The 25,462-nt window shown below is 47.6% G+C and overlaps 1 protein-coding gene and 1 pseudogene across 1 annotated transcript in view; both read right to left on the bottom strand.

The window, feature by feature from the left end:
• LOC139228034 (uncharacterized) overlaps positions 1-25,462 on the bottom strand; it is a 230,100-nt gene that overhangs the window by 130,485 nt on the left and 74,153 nt on the right. The window lies entirely within an intron of this gene.
• Positions 10,719-10,948, bottom strand: LOC139228376 (U2 spliceosomal RNA; annotated as a pseudogene).

Genomic DNA, 25,462 nt, shown 5'->3' with positions numbered 1-25,462 from the left:
GGGAGAAGGTGGGAGAGAGAGAGTAGAGGGGGGAGAGCAAGGGAGGGAATAGAGAGGGAGATGAGAGGGGGAAGAGAGAGAGAGAGAGAGACGGGGGCAGGTGGGGGAAGAGAGAAAGGAGAGGGGGCGGAGAGAGAAATGAGTGGAGGGGAGAGAGGTTGCGGGGCAGCGAGAAAGATATGAGTGGATGGAAGAGAGAGACTAGGGACAGAGAGAGAGAGAGAGAGACATGGGGGTGGGGGGGGGGGGAAAGTGAGAGGAGAAGGGTGAGAGAGAGATGGGAGGCAGAGACAGTTGGGAGAGAGAGAGATGAGGGGGGGAGAGTGAGGGAGAGACTGAGGAGAGAGAGCGAGATGGGGGTGGGAAGGAGATGGAGACGGGAGGGGGGAAAAGAGAGATGGGGAGGGGGAAGAGAGAGAGAGAGAGACGCTAGGGGGGGGAGACGGGGATGGGGGGGGGGGAAGGGAGAGCCGGGGTGAGAGAGAGACGGGGGCTGGGGGGGGGGAGAGGGAGAGAGGAGAAGAGGCAAAAGAAAGATATGGGGGCCAGAGACAGAGAGATGGGGGGCGGGGTTGGAGAGAGAGAGGTAGGGAGAGAGAGAGGGGCGAGAGAGAGATCAGGATGGGAGGGAGAGAGAGAGATGGAGGACAGAGAGCGAGATGTGGGGAGGAGAGAGAGAGAGACACGGGGCGAGGGGGGGGGGAAAGAGAGAGGAGAAGGGGTGAGAGAGAGAGACACGGGGGCCAGAGACAAAGAGATGTGGGGTGGGGAAGAGAGAGCGGGAGGGCGAGAGAGAGATGAGTGTGTGAGGGAGAGAGCAATGGAGGAGAGAGAGCGAGATGGGGAAGAGGAGAGAGAGTGAGATGGGGGTGGGGGGGGGGGGGGGGAGTGTTATGTCACCAGGTACCAGGGGGCGCTACTGTCGGAGGTCATCGGGCTGTATGCGCATATGCGCAAGCCCTGGTGTATAAGAGTGATTACCATGTCATGTGGCACTTTGGGCGCGAATAAAGTTGAACCAAGTTTGCATCTGAGTGAGTTTACAGTAACAACTCTTTTGAGTCATTATATACATTACATTTGGCGACGAGATAATTTAAGAATCTTCGCATGCACAATGGGTACCATTGGAATTCTGGAGAGATTCGTGGATGGTGAGGATTAGGCGGATTCTATCGACTGCCTGGATCAGTATTTCGTGGCCAACAAAATGGAGGAAGCTGGTGACGCAGTTAGGCGCAGGGCGGTTTTCCTCACCGTTTGTGGTCCAAAAATTTATGACCTCAAAGAATCTTCTCGCCTGCACGTCCAACGGACAAAGAGTATGGGGATTTGTGCGCTCTGGTGTGTGAACATCTAAAGCCAAAAGAGGGGATCATCATCTCACGCTATCGCTTCTACCCACATGTTCGTGATGAGGGTCTGGATGTGTCGGGATTCGTCGCCAATCTAAGACGTCTCGCTGAGGCGTGTAAATTCGGAAACGCGTTGGAAAACAAGCTGTGAGATTTCTTTGTGATAGGCATCAACCATGGTGTGATCCTTCGGAAAATATTGGCTGCAGAAACGCTGGATTTGAGCAAGGCCATCACGACTGCCCAGGCATGAATGGCAACTGATGATAATTTAAGGCAGATATCATTGAAGAGTTGGAGCTCCACGGCAAGTACTGTAAACAAGATTGTGTCGTCGTCTGACAGAGCTGCTTATGGCAGGGCCTATTCGACTGCTTATGTGAAACCTGTAGCTGCTCAAAGTCAGCCAACTGGTACGAATCCGATTTCACCCTGTTGGCGTTGTGGGGGCAATCATCGGCCTCATCAGTGTCAGTTTAAACAGTACATCTGGAAAGGCTGTTCAAAAATGGGGCATCTTCAGAGAACTAAGCAGACGTGGTGCCGCTAATCACATTGCTGATGATGACCAGTCCAGTGCTGGTTCGGATACACAAGCCGAGGAGGAGGTGTATGGTCTGTTTTCATCCTTGGGAAAGAGCCAGCCGATAATCGTTAATGTTAAGCTAATGGCGTGCCTGTAGCAATGGAGCTGGACATGGGTGCGAGTCAGTCGATAATGAGCCAAAGAACATTCGACAAGCTGTGGGGCACCGAGGCTGTGAAGCCTAAGCTGAGTCCAGTCAATGCCAAGTTGCGTACCTGCACTAAGGAACTCATATGCAGTGCATAGTCAAGGTGTCGTATGATGGTGTGGTTCACGACTTACCATTATGGATCGTCCCAGACAATGGTCCAACGCTGTTCGGCAGAATTTGGCTCGAGAAAATCAAGTGGAACTGGAATGATATCAAAGTGTGGATGACACTTGGTGTGCTCAAGTGCTGAAGAGGTTTCCTTCTTTGTTTGAACAGGGCATTGGCAATTTTACTGGAGCCAAGGTGCAGATTCACCTGGATTCTGATGCAAGACCTGTCTATCATAAAGCTCAGTCTGTTCTGTACATGATGAGGGGGAAGGTCGAAATTGAGCTTAACAGACTCCAACATGAAGGGGTCATATCGCAGGTCGAATTTAACGAATGGGCCAATCCTATTGTTCCTGTGTTAAAGAGTGATGGCACTGTCAGGATCTGTGGAGACTACAAGGTTACGATTAACAAATTTCCGAAACAGGATCAGTATCCGCTACCAAAGGCTGATGACCTGTTCGCCACGCTAGCTGGTGGAAAGTCATTCACGAAACTGGATCTGATGCCGGCCTATATGACGCAGGAGCTTGTCGACACTTCAAAGAAACTGCATCATCTGCATCAACACCCATGAAGGACTTGTTGTCTAAAACAGGTGTCCTTTTGCAATCCGTTCGGCTGCAACCATATTTCAGAGGAACATGGAGAGTCTACTGAAGTCCATTCCTAGAACCGTCGTGTTTCAAGATGACATTCTGGTCATGGGTTGCGACACTGCTGAACATCTGAACAATCTTGAAGAAGCCCTACATCGTCTGGACAAAGTGGCACTCAGGCTGAAACGTTCAAAGTGTGTCTTCATGGCACCTGAAGTTGAATTCCTGGGGAGGAAAATTGCTGCTGATGGCATCAGACCTACTGATTCGAAAACCAAGGCCATCAAAAATGCACCCAGACCTCAGAATGTGACAGAGCTGCGTTCATTCCTTGGACTACTCAACTACTTCGGTAATTTCTTACCCAGATTGAGCACTTTATTAGAGCCACTGCACATACTGCTCAGAAAAGGCAACAACTGGGCCTGGGGTGTATCTCAAGATAGAGCTTTTGAGAAAGCCAAGAATTTGCTCTGTTCGAACAAGCTGCTTGTTCACTATGATCCGTGTAAGCGTCTTGTATTGGCCGGTGATGCTTTATCATATGGGGTTGGCTGTGTACTACAAAAAGCAAATGAATCAGGTAAGCTACAACCTGTTGTGTATGCTTCAAAAAGTTTGTCAAAGGCAGAAAGAGCTTACTGCATGGTAGAAAAAGATTTGGCCTGTGTGTATGGGGTCAAAAAGATGTATCAGTACCTGCTTGGTCTTCGTTTTGAACTCAAAACGGATCACAAGCCACTCATTTCATTGTTTTCGGAAAACAAATGTATTAACACCAATGCATCGTCCTGTACCCAGAGGTGGGCGTTGACATTGTCTGCCTATGATTATGTTATTCATCATAGACCTGGCACTGAGAACTGTGCCGATACACTGAGTCGTCTGCTGTTGCTCACACTTCAAGTGGAGACGCCTCAACCTGCAGATCTCCTGTTGGTAATGGATGCTTTTGAGAGTGAAGGAACTCCTGTCACTGCTCAACAAGTGAGGATCTGGACCAGCCATGATCCTATTTTATTGGTTGTGAAACATTGTGTCCTCAATGGTGATTGGTCTGCAATACCTATGGAAATGTGTGATGAGACCAAACCTTACAACCGTCGCAAAGGTGAACTATCCATTCAGTCAGATTGTCTACTGTGGGGCAATCGTGTTGTTATGCCTAAGAAAGGCAGAGAAAAATTTGTTCATGAACTACATAGTCATGATGAAAGCCATTGCCAGGGCTCATGTTTGGTGGCCTGGAATTGACTCTGATCTGGAATCATGTGTGCATCAGTGCAATACATGCATGCAGCTAAGTAAAGTACCAGCAGTACTTAAACCATGGTCGAGGATACACATCGATTTTGCGGACCCTTTCCAGGGAAAGATGATTTTTGTTCTGGTGGATGCATATTCGAAGTGGATAGAGTGTATTATCATGTCATCCAGTATGTCCACAGCTACTATTGAGAGCCTTTGTGTCATGTTTGCTATTCATGGTTTGCCTGACATTGTTGTGAGCGATAACGGATCTCGCTTCACACGTCTTGAGTTTCAGGAGTTCATGAAACTCAATGGTATCAGACATGAAAGGTCTGCTCCATTCAAACCTTCGTCTAATGGTCGAGCAGAGCGTGCGGTTCAAACGGTCAAGCAAAGCATGAAATGTGTGACTCAGGATTCACTGCAGACTCATTTGTCACGTATATTGCTTAGTTACAGGACAAGACCTCACGCGCTTACCTCACATGCTGAACTACTGATGAAGAGAAGTCTCAAGACCAAGCTTTCTCTTGTCCATCCTGATTTGAATGATCATGTTGAAAATAGACGGCAAAATCAGCAATGGTATCATGACCTTGCTGCTGTGTCACATGGCATCTCTGTCAACGATCCAGTTGATGTGCTGAATTATGGTCATGGTCCAAAATGGATCACCGGTACTGTTACGGCCAAGGAGGGTAACAGAGTGTTTATTTCATGCTCAAGAATGGGCAAACATGCAGGAAACATGTTGATCAGATAAAACTGCGGCACACGAATGAACCGGAACCAGTTGAGGAAGATGCAGTCAGTGAGCAACCAACCAATATTCATTTATCAGAAGTCTCTACTGTCATTACTGAATCTGGACTTTCAGTCTCTGATAGGGTCATTACCGCTCCCATCAGATTAGTTACTCAGCCTCCAGTCATAACTGTCTCAGAACGCTTGCCCAGAACTGGAGTTGAACTGAGGCGATCAACTCATGAGCGAAGAGCCCCAGTCCATCTTAATTTGTAAAGAGACTGATACTAAGATCTTGAAGGGGATGTTGTTACGTATTGACACTTGGGGTCACCAGACACCAGGGGGTGCCACTGTTGGAGGTCATCGGGCTGTGTGCGCGTGCGCATGGGCCCTGGTACATAAGAGCGAGTATCATGTCATGTGGCACTTTGGCTGTGAATAAAGTTGAACCAGGTTTGTACCTGAGTGAGTTTACAGTAACAAGTATTTTGAGTCATTATATACATTACAGGGAGAGAGAGAGAGAGAGACGGGGGTGGGGGGGTGGCTGGGGGGTGGGGGGTGGCGGGAGAGAAGAGAGGGGGGAGAGAGAGAAATGGCAGATGGGGGAGAGAGGGGAGATAGAGGGGAGGAGCGGAGAGAGAGAGAGGGAGACGGGGGATGGGAGAGAGAGAAAGAGAGAGAGACGGAGAGGGGGTTTGAGAGAGAGATAGACAGGTGGGGGGGTGAGAGAGAGATGGGGGGGAAGAGAGAGTGAGAGACGAGGGGGGACGAGAGAGAGAAACACGGTGGCGAGACAGAGAGACTGGGTCGAGAGAGAGAGAGAAGGGGAGGGGGGAGAGAGAGTGAGAGACGGGCAGGAGAGAGGGAGACGGGTGGGAGAGAGAGAGAGAGAGAGAGAGAGAAGGGGGGAGAGAGAAATGAAAGGGGGGAGAGAGATAGGTGAGAGGGGGTGAGTGTGAACGAGATATGAGAGGGGAGACACCAGGTTGGGCGGGGGGCAAGAGAGCAAGAGACACGGGGGAAAGAGAGAGATGTGGGGAAAAGGGAAAGATGGGGGGAAGAGAACAAGTGAGACACGGGGTGGGGGGGAAGAGAGAGATTCGGGGGCGTGATAGAGAGACAAGGGAGAGAGAGAGAGACATGGGGCAGAGAGATGGGGGAAGAGAGAGATAGAGAGATTGGGGGGTGCAAGACACGGGGTGGCGGGGAGAAAGAAAGAGGAGAGGGGCAAGAGAGAAAGGGGGAGAGAGATAGGAGAGGGGGAGAGAGAGGGAGTCACGGGGGGGTGCGAGAGTGAGAGAGAGAGAGACAGGGGAGAGAGACAAGGGGGAGAGAGAGACGGGAAGAGAGAGAGAGAGATGGTGGAGAAAGATATGGGTAGGGGAGAGAAAGAGGAAAGGGGGGAGAGAGAAGGGTGAGAGAGACACACAAAGGGAGAGGTGGGAAATAAGAGAGGGGGGGAGAGAGAGAGAGGAGGGGGGAGAGAGAGACAGAGAAGCAGGGTGGACAGAAAGAGTAGATGAAGGGAGAGAGAGTGAGAAAGGAGTGGTAGAGAGAGAGAGAGGGAGTCGGGGGGAGAGGGTGGAGAGAGAGATGAGAGGGGGAAGAGAAAGAGCGGGGGGTGAGCGAGGGCAGGCGGGGAACAGAGAGACTGGGTGGGGATGAGATAGAGATAGACAGGGGAGGGGGGAAGAGAGAGAGTTCCGGGGGGTTGGAATTGAGAGAGAGACGGGGCGGGGGGGGCGGAAGAGATAGACGGTGAGAAGAGAGACATGGAGGCAAGTTAGAGAGAGAGACACGGGGGGAGAGAGGAGAATGTGGGGAGAGAGTGTGGAGAAGCGGGAAGAGCCAGAGACACACGGATCAGAGACAGTGAGATGTGGGGGGAGGGAGGTGGGGGGCGGAGAAAGAGAGTGGAAACATAGAAACAAAGAAAATAGGTGCAGGAGTAGGCCATTCGGCCCTTCGAGCCTGCACCACCATTCAATAAGATCATGGCTGATCATTCACCTCAGTGGGGGGGTGTTGGGGGAGAGAGACATGAGGGGTTGGTAGAGTCTGCGGGGACAGATAGATAAATGGGGAAGAGAGAGAGGAGAAGGGGGAGAGAGACAGAGAGAGATGTGGGGGAGAGACAAAGAGATGATGGGGAGAGGGAGATGGGGGGGAAGAGAGATAGAGAGACTGGGGGGGAGCAAGACACTTCGGGGGGAGAGGGTCGAGTAAAATGAAAGGGAGGGAGAGAGAAATATGAGAGCAGGGAGAGAGAGACTGGGGACAGAGGGAGAGGGAGACCGGCGGGGGGGCGGCGGGCGGGGAAGAGAAAGACGGGGGGGTGGCGGGTGGGAGAGAAAGATGGGGTGAAGAGAGAGACACGGGAGAGAGAGGGACTGGGGGGGATCGAGTGAGAGAGAGACGGGGGTCTAAGAGAGAGAGAGAGACGGGGGAAGAGAGAGAGAGAGACAGGGGGAGGGGGAAGAGAGAGAGATGGGGGGAAAGAAAGAGACGGGGGAGAAGAAAGAGAGAAACCCATGGACGAGAGAGACTGGGGTGAGGGAGAGAGAGAGAGGGAGAAGGGAAGGGGGAGAGAGAAGGGAAGGAGGAGAGAGAGAGAGATGGGCGGAGTGGGGGTAGGGGAAGAGCGAGGGGGGGTGGTTGAGAAAAATGAAAGGGGCCGAGAGAGAGATATGCGAGCGTGGAGAGAGAGACTGGGGGCACAGAGAGAGAGAGACCGGTGTGGGGGGTTGGCGTGAGGGGAGGGGCAAGAGAGAGAGAGGAGAGAGGGGGGGGTCGAGAAAAAGGAAAGGGGGGTGTGGAAGAGAGAGATACGCGAGCGGGGAGAGAGAGACTGGGAGCAGGGAAAGAGAGAGAGACTAGGGGATGGGGGATGGGGGGGTGGAGTGGCGTGAGAGAGAGAGAGAGAGAGTCAGGGAGGAAGAGAGAGATGGGGAAGCGAAAAGTGGGGGGGTAAGAGAGAGAGAAAGACATGGGGGGGAGAGAGAGATGGGGAAGAGAGAAAGATGGGGGGGAAGAGAGAAAGATGGGGGAGAAAGATAGAGAGGGAGAAGGGGGGTGAAAGAGAGAGACGGTGGGGTGGGGAAGAGAGAGACTGGAAGGAGGGACAGAGAGACTGGGAGGAGCAAGACTTGGGGGGGGGGTGGTGAGAGAAAGAGGAGAGGGGAGAGAGAAAAGGGGGGTGAGAGATGGGAGAGATAGAGCCATGGGCTGAGAGAGATAAGAGAGGGGTGGAAGAGAGAGAGAGGGGGGGAGAGAGACAGAGAAATGGGGAACAGGGACAGTAGAGGGAGGGAGAGAGAGTGAGAGAGGAGGGGGAGAAGAGAGAGAAAGAGGCAGAGGGAGGGGGGAGATTGGGCAGAAAGAGAGATGAGAGGAGGAAGGGGGAGAGAGAGAGGAGGGGCAGGGGAGCGAGATTGAGAGGGACGGACAGAGAGATGAAAGGGGGGGGAGAGAGAAATTGAGGGCAAACAGAGAGAGATACGGGGGTGGAGAATAGGGCGGGGAGAGAGAGAGACGGGTTAGTGAGAGAGAGAGAGATGGGGGGAGAAGAGAGCGAATGATGGGGGGGGGGCGAAGAGAGAATGAGATGGGGGTAAGAGAGAGACAGGGCAAGAGAGCGACTGGTGGGAGAGAGTGGAGAAGGGGGAGAGAGAGATGAGAGGCAGAGACTGAGTGAAGAAGGGAGGGGAGAGAGAGAGGGAGAGAGAGAGATGAGGGAGGATGGCAGAGTGAGAGAGAGAGAGAGACTGGGGAGAGAGAGCGAGAAGCGGGAGGGATGAGGTGGAGAGAGACGGGGTGGGGGGGAGAGAGAGAGGGACGGGTGAGACAGAGACAGAGAGATAGGGCAAACGAGAGACAGGGGAAGACAGAGAGAGACTAAGGGGGAGAGAGAGAGACGGGGAGGAGAGAGAAAGAGGAGAGGGTGGAAGGGAGAAAGAGAAGAAGGGTGGGGTTGAGAGAGAGAGAGTGGGGGAGGGGTGAGAGAGCGAGAGATAGTGGGGAACGGAGGGAGAGTGGGGAGAGTGAGAGAAGGGAGAGTGAGAGAGAGAGACATCGTGGGGAGAGAGAATAGTGGTGGGGCGGGGGGGGGAGCGAGGAGAGAGAGAAAATAATGAGATAAAGGACATGATTCTTTGTCTAGAGAGATGGTTTGGAAGAAAAGGGTTCAGATTCCTGGCACATTGGGGCCAGTTCTGGAAGAGGAGCGGCCTGTTAAGGACGGGGGGACTTTAGTTGAACAGTTATTAGACCAATGGCCTTGCTGGGAGAGCAGCTCGTGCTGTGGGAAAAGAGTTTACACTAAAATGGCGGAGGGAGGTTAAAAATGTGAAGAGGCAGAGAGAAGAGTTGATAGGGAAAAGGAGATAGGAAAGATAAAAGGTGGAATCGGGGAGGTAAATGAGATCAGATCAGAAGGAGGAAGGACTGAAAAGAGGAAGATGCCAAACAGACAGAGGCTCGCGTCAGTTGCATGTACAGAAGTTCATAAAGTATTCTGCGTAAAATTGGTTAGCTGGAGGCACACATCTTCATGGGGAGGTTTGATGCAATAGAATTAACTGTCGTGGCTTAGGGTAGGGTGAGACTGGGAGTTCAGCATTGCTGGGAATAAAGATTCGTCATAAATGGAGGAGAGGTGGCAGTATTAATCCAATCTTCCATTATAGCATAATACCGTTAGGTTAATATGGGGCGGGAGTGAAAAAGCTAAATTTACTTGTTTCGAGTTAAAGAGTGAGAAGGAAATGGTTGCTTAATATAGACCCAGCCTCTAGCAGTGAGAAACAGTGTCACTGACAGAGCCTCATAAAGCAATACTTCATCAGCTGTACTTTAAATAACAGAAACAATTGCAAGCTCCAGACATGTTCTGTGTGAGGGATTATTACCACTGCAGTCTTCAGTGTATATTGGACATCAGACTACAGTAAAAATCACTTTTTACAGATTAAAATGGGTGTCCTTTGCATCTTGATTATGTTACTCGTGTAGCTTTAAAAAAAATTAAATGCACCCTTTATTTTCCATTCACAATAAATAATGCAGTTTAGTATATATTGGTAAATATGTGTGTGGTACAATATAGTGCAGTCAAAAAGAGATTACAAGACTTCACACAAATATTATACATTGTATATTTTTGCTGAGTATCTTGTGCCTTTACATGTCTACAAGTATTTAAACATCGCTGCTGCATGAACCGTACACTAGACTCAAACTAACACTGATTATCTGAATATCCCGCTCTGAATGTCACTCACCGGGCCGGGAACACATGAGAAGAATCAGAATCCACATCGTTTTCTTTGCAAAGTTCAGGTCAGCACTTGTCGCCAGTCACCCAGCTCTTAGCTCTCACATCGAAATAAATCTAACATACATGATAGGAGGAATTTAAATGAGAAAGTAGTTAGCAGGAAACAGGTCATGAAACCACAAATGCCAGCTGATGGAGATCTAATCTCCAGGACCTTGAAATAGTCTCAGTTATATTTAACAAACTGAACTAATCTAATTGTTGTCAAAGGATAGAACATTCTGGAAACAAGAGAGTTAAAATGTAAGGAGGAATGGATAATGGCGACCCAAGCGAGGAGTTTATGCTGAATTGTGTGGTGAGCTAGAACATAAGGAATTGTGGGGAGAGCTAGAACACAGGGAATTGTGTGGTGAGCTAGAACACAGGGAATTGTGGGGAGAGCTCGAACACAAGGAAAATTCAATCACCGCCTCTTCCCACAGAGTGCTGGGTATGTAAATTAGATTGACAGATGAAGTAGTTTTTTTTAAAATTCGTAGCCAATCGTTTCCAATTCTTTGTCAAGTCACAAACGCCAGAGGTCACCCTGCACCAGTCAAGGATCACTCTGCGCCAATGCTCTTAGCCAAAAGGCCTAGAGCCACTGCACCGTTCCTGGAAGTACTGCAATACCAGGTTCGTGCCATGGAGGTGGATGGGTCAGGTCCCCCACACACCTCCGTGGAGGTGGATGGGTCACCAATCCCACCCACCTCCTGTTTACAAAAATGTAAGCATATACCTTCCTGACCAGGGAGAAACCACCCGGACGTCATGGTGGCTGGTCAGGTTAGTTATGCAGATCTTAGCCAAAAGGCCGAGAAGCGATGAAGTAGTTAATGCAGTGCTTATTAACAGCATGAAGAATATCTGGCCAAGCAGTCGGAGACCCTGTGAAGTGATATGTCTGTGTCAGAACCACATCCTGGTAGACATGCACTCAGCCGCTTTCTATATGTCCGTTTCTCTGTGGCAAACATTTGCTTCAATATTCCTCCCCCCAGTAGGATATACGTCCCATTTGCCGTGGATTGGTCCAGGGAACTGCCCACAATATGTAGATGAGCATGACCCTGGGATTTCCATCCAAGTCCTTCCCAGGAGTTGTGCTTAATGGGCAGCTGCCCCCAAACCACCAGCAGGACCTTGAATACCACAGGGTGCACCAGCCACAATATCCTGTTTATTAACATTAATGGATGGTGGCATGGGCTCTCAGACAATTCCACCCGTCATGTTCCTCCAGAATTGGGATCATAGCTGGCCATTCAGGGAATGAACCTTAAAGACAGCTAATAACTGATTTAATTTGCTTCAATTGCTGATTTTCTGCTTTTAACAATTTATAATTATGTTATATATTATTTAATTTTGTTTGATTATAATTAATCTTTATTATACTAATTTTACTATTGTATACTCCTTATTGTATTATTGACAATGTAATTTGAATTTTTTTTTCATTTTTCCGCCTGTGTCTATCTGCGTGCACATTTTGGCTGCCGCTTCAGACCCGAGCCTTTAACCTCTTTTTACGCTTCCTTCTCACGCTTTTTCTCTCTTTCCCTCAATGGTCAATATTTAACGAGTTGTAAAATTGTTCTGAAGAGCCTTGGGACGTTTTACTACGTTGACGGTGCTGTATAAATAAAAGTTATTATTAAAAGTTATTATTATTACTGTCACTGGCTGTGCCAGCTTTATGCTGCACATTAGCTGCAGATGTCCTTGCAGCAGAAGGCACAGCTCTACACCTGTCCCTTTGATGAACTGCAGACAATTGCTGCCAGGAGGATGTTCCAATGCCTGCAGATATGGTTGTTAACATCTTGGGAGGTGCGTGCAAGCAGGTTATGCTTGCTATTGAATCACCCTGACATGTCTTATTTCCTGTAATATTGCAGACAAATAGAGCAGCTCAGAACATGCGGACAAAATAACGATGTGCAAACAACGCAGGCCTTTATTAATGTTTAAATCAGCCAGTAACTTGTGGCGATGAAAATATTCAAGGAGGGGGGGCAAGGGACAATGCTGGATTGTAAATCTAGCACTCACATCCCTCTTCAGCAATTTCTAAATCCAGCCATTTAGGTTTGGTCCACCGGAATATATGGGCTCAAATTTCCTCAGTGATTTGTGCCGTTTTTTCTGGCCTAAGTTTAAAAAATACAAGTTTCCCCGATCAACGTGCGCCAGCGTAACTCAGTTGCAATTTTTTTCGGTTAGTTTTTTTTGTGTGTAACCTGATGTCTGCGCCAGTTTTTCACAATTATGTAAGTTTGGCCAATTTAAATTTCTCCTCGTTTGGCGGATGTGACCACTCCCGAAAAACATTCTGGTGACTTAAGAAAAACCAGCTCACATCAAAATATCGGCGCAGAAAGACGGCGTTGTTTTTATGCAAAATTTTGGTGGGAGTGAAGAACACTGAAGAACCGAAAAAAAGGGCCACTGTACAGCAAAATTCTAAAAGGACAAAGGGTGTTAAAAGAACAAGCCTGAAGGCTTTGTGTCTTAATGCAAGGAGTATCCGCAATAAAGTGGATGAATTAACTGTGCAAATAGATGTTAACAAATATGATGTGATTGGGATTACGGAGACGTGGCTCCAGGATGATCAGGGCTGGGAACTCAACATCCAGGGATATTCAACATTCAGGAAAGATAGAATAAAAGGAAAAGGAGGTGGGGTAGCATTGCTGGTTAAGGAGCAAATTAAGGCAATAGTTCGGAAGGACATTAGCTTGGATGATGTGGAATCTATATGGGTAGAGCTGCAGAATACCAAAGGACAAAAAACGTTAGTGGGAGTTGTGTACAGACCTCCAAACAGTAGTAGTGATGTTGGGGAGGGCATCAAACATGAAATTAGGGGTGCGTGCAATAAAGGTGCATCAGTTATAATGGGTGACTTTAATATGCACATAGATTGGGTTAACCAAACTGGAAGCAATACGGTAGAGGAGGATTTCCTGGAGTGCATAAGGGATGGTTTTTTAGACCAATATGTCGAGGAACCAACTAGGGGGGAGGCCATCTTAGACTGGGTGTTGTGTAATGAGAGAGGATTAATTAGCAATCTCGTTGTGCGAGGCCCCTTGGGGAAGAGTGACCATAATATGGTGGAATTCTGCATTAGGATGGAGAATGAAACAGTTAATTCAGAGACCATGGTCCAGAACTTAAAGAAGGGTAACTTTGAAGGTATGAGGCGTCAATTGGCTAGGATAGATTGGCGAATGATACTGAAGGGGTTGACTGTGGATGGGCAATGGCAGACATTTAGAGACCGCATGGATGAACTACAACAATTGTACATTCCTGTCTGTCGTAAAAATAAAAAAGGGAAGGTGGCTCAACCGTGGCTATCAAGGGAAATCAGGGATAGCATTAAAGCCAAGGAAGTGGCATACAAATTGGCCAGAAATAGCAGAGAACCCGGGGACTGGGAGAAATTTAGAACTCAGCAGAGGAGTTTGATTAGGGCAGGGAAAATGGAGTACGAGAAGAAGCTTGCAGGGAACATTAAGACGGATTGCAAAAGTTTCTATAGATATGTAAAGAGAAAAATGTTAGTAAAGACAAACGTGGGTCCCCTGCAGTCAGAATCAGGGGAAGTCATAACGGGGAACAAAGAAATGGCGGACCAATTGAACAAGTACTTTGGTTCGGTATTCACTGAGGAGGACACAAACAACCTTCCGGATATAAAAGGGGTCGGAGGGTCTAGTAAGGAGGAGGAACTGAGGGAAATCCTTATTAGTCGGGAAATTGTGTTGGGGAAATTGATGGGATTGAAGACCGATAAATCCCCAGGGCCTGATGGACTGCATCCCAGAGTACTTAAGGAGGTGGCCTTGGAAATAGTGGATGCATTGACAGTCATTTTCCAACATTCCATTGACTCTGGATCAGTTCCTATGGAGTGGAGGGTAGCCAATGTAACCCCACTTTTTAAAAAAGGAGGGAGAGAGAAAACAGGGAATTGCAGACCGGTCAGCCTGACATCGGTAGTGGGTAAAATGATGGAATCAATTATTAAGGATGTCATCGCAGTGCATTTGGAAAGAGGTAATATGATAGGTCCAAGTCAGCATGGATTTGTGAAAGGGAAATCATGCTTGACAAATCTTCTGGAATTTTTTGAGGATGTTTCCAGTAGAGTGGACAAGGGAGAACCAGTTGATGTGGTATATTTGGACTTTCAGAAGGCTTTCGACAAAGTCCCACACAAGAGATTAATGTGCAAAGTTAAAGCACATGGGATTGGGGGTAGTGTGCTGACATGGATTGAGAACTGGTTGTCAGACAGGAAGCAAAGAGTAGGAGTAAACGGGTACTTTTGAGAATGGCAGGCAGTGACTAGTGGGGTGCCGCAGGGTTCTGTGCTGGGGCCCCAGCTGTTTACACTGTACATTAATGATTTAGACGAGGGGATTAAATGTAGTATCTCCAAATTTGCGGATGACACTAAGTTGGGTGGCAGTGTGAGCTGCAAGGAGGATTCTATGAGGCTGCAGAGCGACTTGGATAGGTTAGGTGAGTGGGCAAATGCATGGCAGATGAAGTATAATGTGGATAAATGTGAGGTTATCCACTTTGGTGGTAAAAACAGAGAGACAGACTATTATCTGAATGGTGACAGATTAGGAAAAGGGCAGGTGCAAAGAGACCTGGGTGTCATGGTACATCAGTCATTGAAGGTTGGCATGCAGGTACAGCAGGCGGTTAAGAAAGCAAATGGCATGTTGGCCTTCATAGCGAGGGGATTTGAGTACAAGGGCAGGGAGGTGTTGCTACAATTGTACAGGGCCTTGGTGAGGCCACACCTGGAGTATTGTGTACAGTTTTGGTCTCCTAACCTGAGGAAGGACATTCTTGCTATTGAGGGAGTGCAGCGAAGGTTCACCAGACTGATTCCCGGGATGGCGGGACTGACCTATCAAGAAAGACTGGATCAACTGGGCTTGTATTCACTGGAGTTCAGAAGAATGAGAGGCGACCTCATAGAAACATTTAAAATTCTGACGGGGTTAGACAGGTTAGATGCAGGAAGAATGTTCCCAATGTTGGGGAAGTCCAGAACCAGGGGACACAGTCTAAGGATAAGGGGGAAGCCATTTAGGACCGAGATGAGGAGGAATTTCTTCACCCAGAGAGTGGTGAACCTGTGGAATTCTCTACCACAGAAAGTTGTTGAGGCCAATTCATTAAATATATTCAAAAAGGAGTTAGATGAAGTCCTTACTACTAGGGGGATCAAGGGGTATGGTGAGAAAGCAGGAATGGGGTACTGAAGTTGCATGTTCAGCCATGAACTCATTGAATGGCGGTGCAGGCTAGAAGGGCCGAATGGCCTACTCCTGCACCTATTTTCTATGTTTCTACTTAAACATGCAGAATAAAGCTTAATTCTTTTACCATAAAACGCAGAAAATGGAACCTTAATGGAATTCTTGAAGTTTTCATCTTTTTAAAACTGACACGCCACCACGGGGCTCAAGGATCGGAGTGTCGGCCGGCAGAATTTGATATTCGCACGAACACAGGGGCTCGGGGCTAAGTTTCCGGCAGGGTGGGGGGAGGGGGAGGTGGGGGGCTGTAGAAGGCATACAGAAGGCAAATGAAGCCTGCACTACCCATCAAATCAAGCCCAGGGAAGTGGAGTCGGGGGGGGCTGTGGAATGTATACAGAAGGCATCAGAAGCCTACACCGCATCAAATGAAGCCTGGGGGTTTGCAGGGGGTGGGGGGGGGGGGCGTTCCCGATCACTGTGCCTGCTCAGACCTGTGTATGATCCATACAGACCTTGTGGGTAGAGAGAACAATGAAACTTGTCCTGCCTGCCTGCCGTTTTGAGCTTCTTGCAAAGGTAACATTTAATCATGGGGGCAATACTGACAATGCCATAACTTCTGCAAGCCTTCTGCATGATGGGAGACAGTTGATTTGACGTCATCGTATGAGGAAGCTCAGAGCACATAGGGTGATGGGCAGGACGCCTTACCCACATCGGGTATATCGAGACAGGCGTTTCTACCTGCACCTGAGTGATGCAGACTGTGTCAGAAGGCTGAGTTTCCGCAAAGAAGTTGTAATTGAGAGCTGTGAGTTAGTAAAAGCAGACCTGCAACCTAGAAGCATCAGGAATACTGCTTTTTCAGTCGAAATGAAGGTTAAAGCTGCACTTTCATTCTATGAATCTGGATCATTCCAAGCTACAACTGAGGATGTGTGCGCCATTTATTTCTCGACTTGCAACACATATCTGCATTCGGCAGGTGATTGCTGCACTACATCTCCGGAAGAATGACTACATAAAGTTCCCCATGATCACCCAGGCAATGTGTGACAGGGCTGTGGGTTTCTCCAGGATTGCTGGTTTGCCCAAGGTACAGGGCTGCATTGATTGTACCCACATCACGTTGCGAGCACCTTTGGAGGATTCTGAGATGTACAGGAACAGAAACAGCTTCCACTCCATTAATGTGCAGCTCGTGTGTGACAACATGCATCGCATCATGTCAGTTGATGCAAGATACCCTGGGAGCACCCATGATGCGTTCATTACATCTGCCATGTTTCAGATGCAGGCAGAAGGGCAGAGCTGGCGACTGGGAGACAAAGGGTACGGCCTCGCCACCTGGCTCATGATGCCCCTACGCGTGTGACTGCACCTCAATATTAATTAATTGGCTGCAAAGTGCTTTGGGATGTCCAGAAGATGTGAAAGGCACGATAGAAATGCAAGTTCTTTCTTTCAAATCGTTAACAGTAAGCAAATCCCCAATAAGCAGGATTTAATTGGTGCAGCTCCCTCACTGGAACAACAACTTTTCTAAGTAACAAAAGCCTCACATTGTGGACATTCAGACACCACAGCTGCCGCTGACTCAGAAGGTCACGGGTTCAAGCCCCATGCAAGACTTGTGCACAAACTCTACGCTGACACCTAAATGCAGTGCTAACTTTCAAATAAGATGTTGCGATCCCATCAACCTGTTCAGGTGGCATAAAAGATCCCACGGCACTATTCAAAGAGAAGCAGGGGAGTTCTATTAAATAAACTCAGGGTTTATGGGATTGAGGGTAATATACTAGCATGGATTGAGGATTGGTTAACGGACAGAAAACCGAGAGTAGGAATAAACTTGTCATTTTTGGGTTGTCAGGCTGTAACTAGTGGGATGTCGCAAGGATCGGTGCTTGGGCCTCAACTATTCACAATATATATCAATGATTTGGATGAGGGGACCAAATGTAATATATCCAAGTTTGCTGATGATACAAAGCCAGCTGGGAATGTAATGGTCTCAGGCTCGAGGCGCCTACTGACCTACTCTTGCTCCTATTTCTTATGTTCTTCTGTTTTTCTGGTTTCCTCACCTCTATTTATCACTGAAACGACGCCACCAAAAGATATTAACTGCTCATTTATTTCATTCGTGTTTATGGGGCCTTGCTGTGTGTAAGTTGGCTGCCACGGTTGCCTGTGTAACCACAGTAACCAGTCTTACGGCCAATGACCTTCACTGTATGGATCTGTGCAGCAGCTCGAAGAGGCTCAATCCACTTCATGCCATGCTGGCCCACATCAGTGGGTCACCTTACCTCACTTAGACAAAGAATCCTCTAAAATGTCTAACTTCTTCACTTCAGTGAAGCCCTTATAGGTTGCTCTTTAGCAAACCTGAGTGCCATTGTAGCATTGCTGTTTCAGAAAGTCTCTCCATGTTTGCCTGCCTCGGTGTGGTTTATCTCCCATTAATCACAACCTGAAAATAAAAGCCGGCTAAACCTACTACTGAGCACCTGGGACCAAAAGTTCCCCAAACAAATCGTGCGGTTTGCTTATTGATTACCAAGATAACCTAACGCATTGCTTATTATTTACAATCTATGAGGGAACAACAACAAAGTTACTTCATTTGCATCTTAACTATTTATCATTTCAAACCCTCCTTCCCTTTTTATTTTAACTTTGATGAATACATTACGCTTTAAAACATAATTATAGCCATTAACCTAATTGCTCTAAAATCAGCGTTGGCAGATTTTAGATGAGCTGAATATGTTTCCATAACCTTACAGGCCAGGCAGCATCTGTGGAATGAGACACAAATGATCAGGACCACAGAACCCAGTTCTCATTCAAGCCCATTGACCTGAAAAACTGTTTCTCTCTTCACAGATGCTGTCTGAAGTTGAATGATCAGCCATGATCTTATTGAATGGTGGTGCAGGCTCGAAGGGCCAAATGGCCTACTCCTGCACCTAGTTTCTATGTTTCTATGTTTCTATGTTTCTATAACAACTTTTCAAAATCCTTTCTGTGGAAAACTACCCAAAAGATCTTGAATAGGGAATTGGATATATACTTGTCAAGAAAAACAAAGCAGGGCTATGGGGAAAGCGCAGCCCTGCACCTTTGAGAACCTACACACACAGTGAGAAGCAAACAGCCTTGCCTGCTGTTCCCGTTTGGTATTGCTGAATGTTGTGTGCCCATGAGGGTGCCTTTGGAAGACCTCTGTAATGTCCCTTGTGCAACAGTTGACAGCATTTCCACCGACTCCTGAGATATCTGCCACTCGTTCTTGGAAGGTATGTCAATGTTGAGAACTGTGGTAACTCTGACTTCCCCGAACAGCACAGTTTAAATGTTGACTGCTTCCTTAGGTCTTTTGGGAGCACGTCATATGGATCAATTAAATAGTCTTTGCTCAGCTTTAGCCTCTCCTTCTCTTTAAGATTTATAAAACTACATCTAGCTCAGTAATGCTTCCCCCTGGGGTCAGTGGTCCACACCATGGTGTGGCCCGCATGTCCCCTGTACACCTCTCCACTGTTTCTTCCATCTGCATCATCTGGTGTCCAATAAATGGACCAGCACCCATGATGCCTGTCTGTAAAAAGCCCTGTAATATTGTAGTTCTTCTTCTCCCACTTTCACACACAACCCTTCATTTAGTAACTGACACCTCCTGCCATTGTACATTGATGGGTTTCTGTCACACATCCACCCTGACAATTACAACACATTTATTTGCAGTTTCAAACCACAATGACCATCGCAAGCTGCAGCAAACTTGAAAACACATTTTATTAAGAGCCCAACTCTCTCAACCCCTAAAGTATTTAAGTAATTAATGGAATTGTGCTAAAACTGAATTCGTGTTCATTTAGGATAAAACATTTATCCACTGCATTCTCTGCATACCCAAAATTTCCTAACCGTTGTTTGCAGTGGGGAAATTCAGGTCTTTAAATATAAACTGCTGTACGTGCATAAAGTTTCACTCTTAACAAAATTAAAAAGATAGACCTCTCATTGCAACAGCCGTTGCTTGAGAAGCACGTTCATTTATTGTTGTTGACTCATTACTGGGATTAACATCAACAACAGCAATTACTTGCATTTATATAGCGCCGTCAAGAAAGTAAATTGTCCCAAGGCACTTTATAGGAATGTAATCAGACAAAATTGAGACAGAGCCAAAGAAGGAGCCATTAGGACAGGTGACAAAATGTTAGGTCAAAGAAAGTGGTGAGCTTTAGTAAGGCAATTCTGGAGATTAGGACCTAGATGGCTGAAGACATTGCCATCAATGGTGGGGTGAAGGAAGTGGGGGAATGAACAAGAGTTGGAGTTGGAGGAACACAGAGTTTGTGGAGGGGTTACAAATATAGGAAGGGCCGAGGCCATGGAGGGATTTGAACACAAGGATAAGAATTTTAAAATCGAGGCATTTGGGGACTGGGTGCCAATGTAGATCAGTGAGCATGGGGGTGATGAGTGAATAGGACTCGGTACGAGTTAGGATACGGGCTGCAGAGTTTTGGATGAGCTTAAGTTGATGGAGGGTGGAAGGTGGGAGGCTGGCCAGGAGAGCATTGGTATAGTGGAGTCGAGAGTTAAACAACAGTATGGATGAAGATTTCAGCAGCAGATGGGCTGAGGCAAGGTTGGAGATGGGTGTTATTACGCAGGTGGATGTTGTCGGTCTTGGTGATAGAAAGCATTCCGGGGTCGGGAGCTCAGCTCAGGTTCAAATAGGACACTGAGGTCGCGCACAGCCTGGTTTAGCTTCAGACTGGGGCCTGGGAAGTGGGTGAAATCCATGGCTAGCGATCGGTGTTTGTGGCGGGGATGAAGACAATTGCTTTGGTCCTATCAATTTTAATTGGAAGATATTTTAACACATCCAGGACTGGATATTGGACAAACAGGCTGGTCTATCTGGGGATCAGGCTTTATGCATGTAATTACGGTTGTAGTATTTGGGAACACTTCACAAGTGGAGATATATCTGTTACAATAAAGAAATACACATTATTACTTATAACAGTGCGTCTCCTAGGCCTGGATTTTGCGATCAGCGGCAAAGGAACGATGCTCACCGTTCACTACACTGACAGCTGCCCACGGAGATTTTGCAACATTTGAGCGTAGACTTGCTGTCATCTGGCAGCTGATTGAGAGCGGCGCCCTCTATAGGGGATCTGTGGCATCAGTGAGCAAGTCAAGAAACAGTAAGTCTCTTCAATGAATCAGATTACAGGATCCACACTGAGACACGCAGGGTGCTAATTTGGATAAGCCCCACAAAATGGGCAAAGGGATCGCTATTGAGGATTAACCCGTGCCCATTTATTGCAACCCAGGCAAGGCACCAACTTTGTGCTGCCTGTTCATTTCCTTAGTTTTTGTTTGCAGCCAGCGCTCCCCACATGATTCATTGGTGGCACTCATCAGCAGTGGCTAGTACTACTTCAATCTGGCCCTACCTCTGAAAGGGGAGGTGCATTGTGGCTGCTGGTGGGGCTGAGAACATTCTGAATATTGTTCTGTGGATGAATCAACAATGGCTGACCACGGGAGAGAACATGCACCAAGGTTTTTCGGACACTGCACCGTAGGTCTTGGTGGAAGAGATGGAAAGGAGAGAAGTCTTGTATCCTCAGGTTGGGGTGGGGTCCCTCCAGAAACAAGCTCAGAAGGCAGTGGGAAGTGATAGCAGAGGAGATTAATGCTCGGAGAACAGCCCTAAGGACCTGGATGCAGTGCAGGAAGAAGTTTCGGGGCTGAAATCCATCACCTCACTGCTCGCTGCCACTCATTGCCACCGACAATGCTCTTCTTGCTCCGCCCAGTGCCACATTCGAGGTGGCCTGGAGCGGGAGGGAGGGGAGAGCCGCTGGTAACCGCGTGCTGACATCAGCGGCCAGCCGAGTGGCGCGACAGACCTCCCGCCCGCCGAGCTGCCAGATTTCTGCGGGTGGGAGTCGGCGAGGCTCGGTGGCAGAACGGGGGTGGACCACTGCATGGAGGCTGGTCTGTCCCCGACGGTCAGTATGAAGAACCTGAAAAAAAGGTAAGTGAACATTTTTTTTTAATTCCACAGTGACGTACCTGCATGGGGTCCCCTGGAGGTCTTCCAATAGTTTTTTTATTTTTTACTCCTGCATTTTTTTTTTCAGGTCTTCAACCCTCCATAGGCCCGATTCCATCCTCGGTGACACTCGGGCAGCAAGCGTCTCTGCCGCCGAGAATGGGACCTCCCGCCCGCTGCTGCCTCGATTGGCGGCGTGCATCGTCCACTTGCCGCCCGCCGACCTTCGAGGGACCTCGGCGATGAATATCCCACCGAAAGTACCATCCGGTACCTGGGCGGCCATCAGCAGCACTTTGGGCGGCACTTGGATGGGCGGAGGCCTGGATGAAAATCGGCCCCTTAATGATCCCACAAGATTTGTCAAGGTCAGTGACTGCATCTCCAAATGTCAAATCCTACCAACTGCATCATTAACCTCCTCCACTGCTCTATTCATATAACACCCATCACTCGTCTACCAACAATATCTATCAACCAAGACTCATTCCAAACATTCATATACTGTACCTGACCCTCACACATTTAGCACTGGTGCAAGACTCACAGCACATCCCACAGCCTGCACACACCGACAGCTATTGAATCATGACAACCACACCACCCAAACATATTGCACCACACTCATTGATACATTTCCCTCTTTCTTGCAGGAGCAGGTGGCAAACAACAGGATGCAGCAGGATAAGCGGCGCTCCAGAGACCAACTTCGCCAAGGCAGAATCTAAAGCAGGTGGTATAAAATGGATTTAAATCACGTACAGAAACAAAATAAAGATTGGAGGAAAAGATTGGATTAAGAGAGAGAGATAAAATAGGCAGACAGAAAAAGTTTAAAAATGTATATATTTCTTACTTTTAATTCTAAAACATTAACTAAATTCTGAAGGAATGAGCATCCACACTTGTGAAATAAAAAGAGCGGTTGTTTGACAGTAATTATGATTTATCATGCTGTTAAAAATTCAGTTACACCTGAATGCAACAGCCCTTTTCCTGCCATATATAATGGGTAACTAGTGGGTAAGTACCCATTCACTGATTTCAATGCCGAGGGTAACTCGGATCGCAACTTCTGGATTTCCATGTTTAACTGCGCATGTGTGTACTCAGGAAGTTCCTGATCCCATTTACTCCGTAATTCCGGTGAACACTGTTCGCTTTACCTTCATTCTCAACACAAAATCAGGGCCACTGTTCTTGTAATGTATTTTCTTCATGGATTCTTTGCTTAAGTATTCATAGCAACACATTGCTATTCAGAACTAGTTTGTTAAACCTTTGTTAATAAACTATCACACTACACATTACCAGTTCATCCACTAGGCTCACAACTGCATACCTCATCGTGGATGACTTAGACCCAACTGACTGGGGTTTTATTGAGTCTGTGAACATCACGTGATTGGCTAAGCAACTCACAATGCAACAGCTCTACAACTATTTTAGTGCAAAACTATAAATCAAGTGCCCCCTTATTAATAGGGGACAGTAAAACCGACAAATAAACAAATTAACCTTTTATCATGAACTTAAATCAAATTAAAATTTGGTTGCCAGGGGTGATGATGCACTCCAGTTCTACCGGCCCAACAGCTCTACAACTATTTTAGTTGAAGACAATAATCAAGTGCCCCCTGATTAAAGCGGAGGTGGGGGGAGGGGGGACACACTCCAAAAGAACTTTTCAAGTGCCTCCTTGTTTTTTTTTGAGGGCACTGAAACACAAATTATACAAGTGCCCCCTGGCTAAATGGGGGTGGAGCACTAAAAGTGCCAAATTAAACAAATTAACTTTTGCACATAAAATCAATTTAAAATTTGGTTGCCAGAGGTGATGATTCACTCCAGTCTCTCCGGCGCTGAACTCTCGTGGAAGGCTGTGAGTTTACCGGAGGACACTGCATGCTCCATCTCCAGGGACACCCTAGCTCGGATGTAACCTCGGAAGAGAGGCAGGCAGTCGGGCTGAATGACCCCTTCGATTGCCCGCTGCCTGGACTGGCTGATGGCCCACTTGGCCATGCCCAGGAGCACTCCTATGAGGAGGCCTTCCGACCTGCCTGCTCCCCTCCGCACAGGGTGCCCAAAGATCAGGAGTGTGGGACTGAAGTACAACCAGAATTTCAGGAGCAGCCCCTTCAAATATTGGAAGAGGGGCTGCAACCACACACATTCGTTAAAAATGTGGAACACGGGCTCTTCCCGACCGCAGAAATTAGAGGCAGCCTGAGAGCCCGTGACCCAACTTAAAAACTTATTGCACGGGACTGCTCCGTGCAACACCCTCCAGGCCAAGTTCCCAATAAATAGAGGGAGGACTCCCAGATAGAGTGCACTCCACTGGGGACCCAAACTTCATGGGTTCTTTGCTTAAGAATTCATAGCAACACATTGCTATTCAGAACTAGTTAGTTTATTAACAAAGGTTTAACAATCACACTACACATTACCAGTTCATCCACTCGGCTCACAACCGCATACCTCATCATGGATGACCTAGACCCAACTGTCTGGGGTTTTATTGAGTCTTGTGAACATCACGTGATTGGTTAAGCAACTCACAATGCAGCAGCTCTACAACTATTTTAGTGCAAAACTATAAATCAAGTGTCCTCTTATTAACGAGGGGCACTAAAACCGACAAATAAACAAATTATCTTTTTACCGTGAACTTAAATCAAATTAAAATTTGGTTGCCAGGGGTGATGATGCACTCCAGTCCCACTGGTGCAACAGCTCTACAACTATTTTAGTTGCAATCAGTAATCAAGTGCCCCCTGAAAGGGGGGGGGCACACTCCAAAAACTTTTCAAGTGCCCCCTTGTTTTTTTTTTTGAGGGCACTGAAACACAAATTATACAAGTGAGCCCTGGCTAAATGGCGGAGGGCACTAAAACCAGCAAGTTAAATAAATTAATATTTAGACATAAAATCAAATTAAAATTTGATTGCCGGGGCTGATGATTCACTCCAATCCCTCCGGTGCCCACCTCTCGCGGAAGGCCGCGAGCGTACCGGTGGACACCGCGTGCTCCATCTCCAGGGACATCATGGCTCGGATGTAACCACGGAAGAGAGGCAGGCAATCAGGCTGAACGACCCCCTCGACCGCCCGCTGCCTGGACCGGCTGATGGCCTCCTTGGCCATGCCTAGGAGCAGTCCTTCCAGGAGGCCTTCCGACCTGCCCGCTCGCCTCCGCACAGGGTGTCCAAAGATCAGGAGTGTGGGACTGAAGTGCAACCAGAATTTGAGGAGCAGCCCCTTCAAATATTGGAATAAGGGCTGCAACCTCGCATATTCAATTAAAACATGGAACACGGACTCTTCCAGGGGCAACAGCTCTACCAACCTGTGAGCATACTCACAGGTGCATACATTATAGTTCCATCCCAAGTAAAAGTGCAAAATATTATGAGAGCTACCGGCTTCCAGTGCATGAATAAGTCAGGTGGCCGATTTCTTACAGAATATTGTTCATGTGTTTGTGATATTTTCAGGTTTACAAAATTGACACAATAATTGTAATAAAAATGTGAAACAAGAAGTTAAGTTATGCAGACAGGAAGTGGGCACACTCCCATTCATGAGGAGCGAGCATCGCGAGACATGAACACAGGACTTCTAAAGGGCAGCGGCAGTCGGAGGAGCCTGAGATCGGGAGGAGCCACGGATCAGGAGGAGCCGGAGATCAGGAGGAGTCGGAGATCGGGAACAAGGAGCTGCAGCAGCGACTAAAGTAAGGGAGAAAAAGTAAAAAGATTCGAAATCGAAGTATGACGTCATAGTCAAGCAGGTAAGTGATTGGCTGGTGGATTGGTGAGTATTTTTCTTTTCTTTAAAAAACCTTGGGCATTGGTGGAAGTTAGGAACTGCAATTAAATAGATAAGTGATCTTTATTATCTAAGGAAAACTAATTAATTAAATCAGCTGTTTGCTGAGTA

The sequence above is a fragment of the Pristiophorus japonicus genome, chromosome 17, assembly GCF_044704955.1.
Source record: "Pristiophorus japonicus isolate sPriJap1 chromosome 17, sPriJap1.hap1, whole genome shotgun sequence".
NCBI lineage: Eukaryota > Metazoa > Chordata > Chondrichthyes > Pristiophoridae > Pristiophorus > Pristiophorus japonicus.
This window is presented reverse-complemented; position numbering and strand designations above follow the sequence as displayed.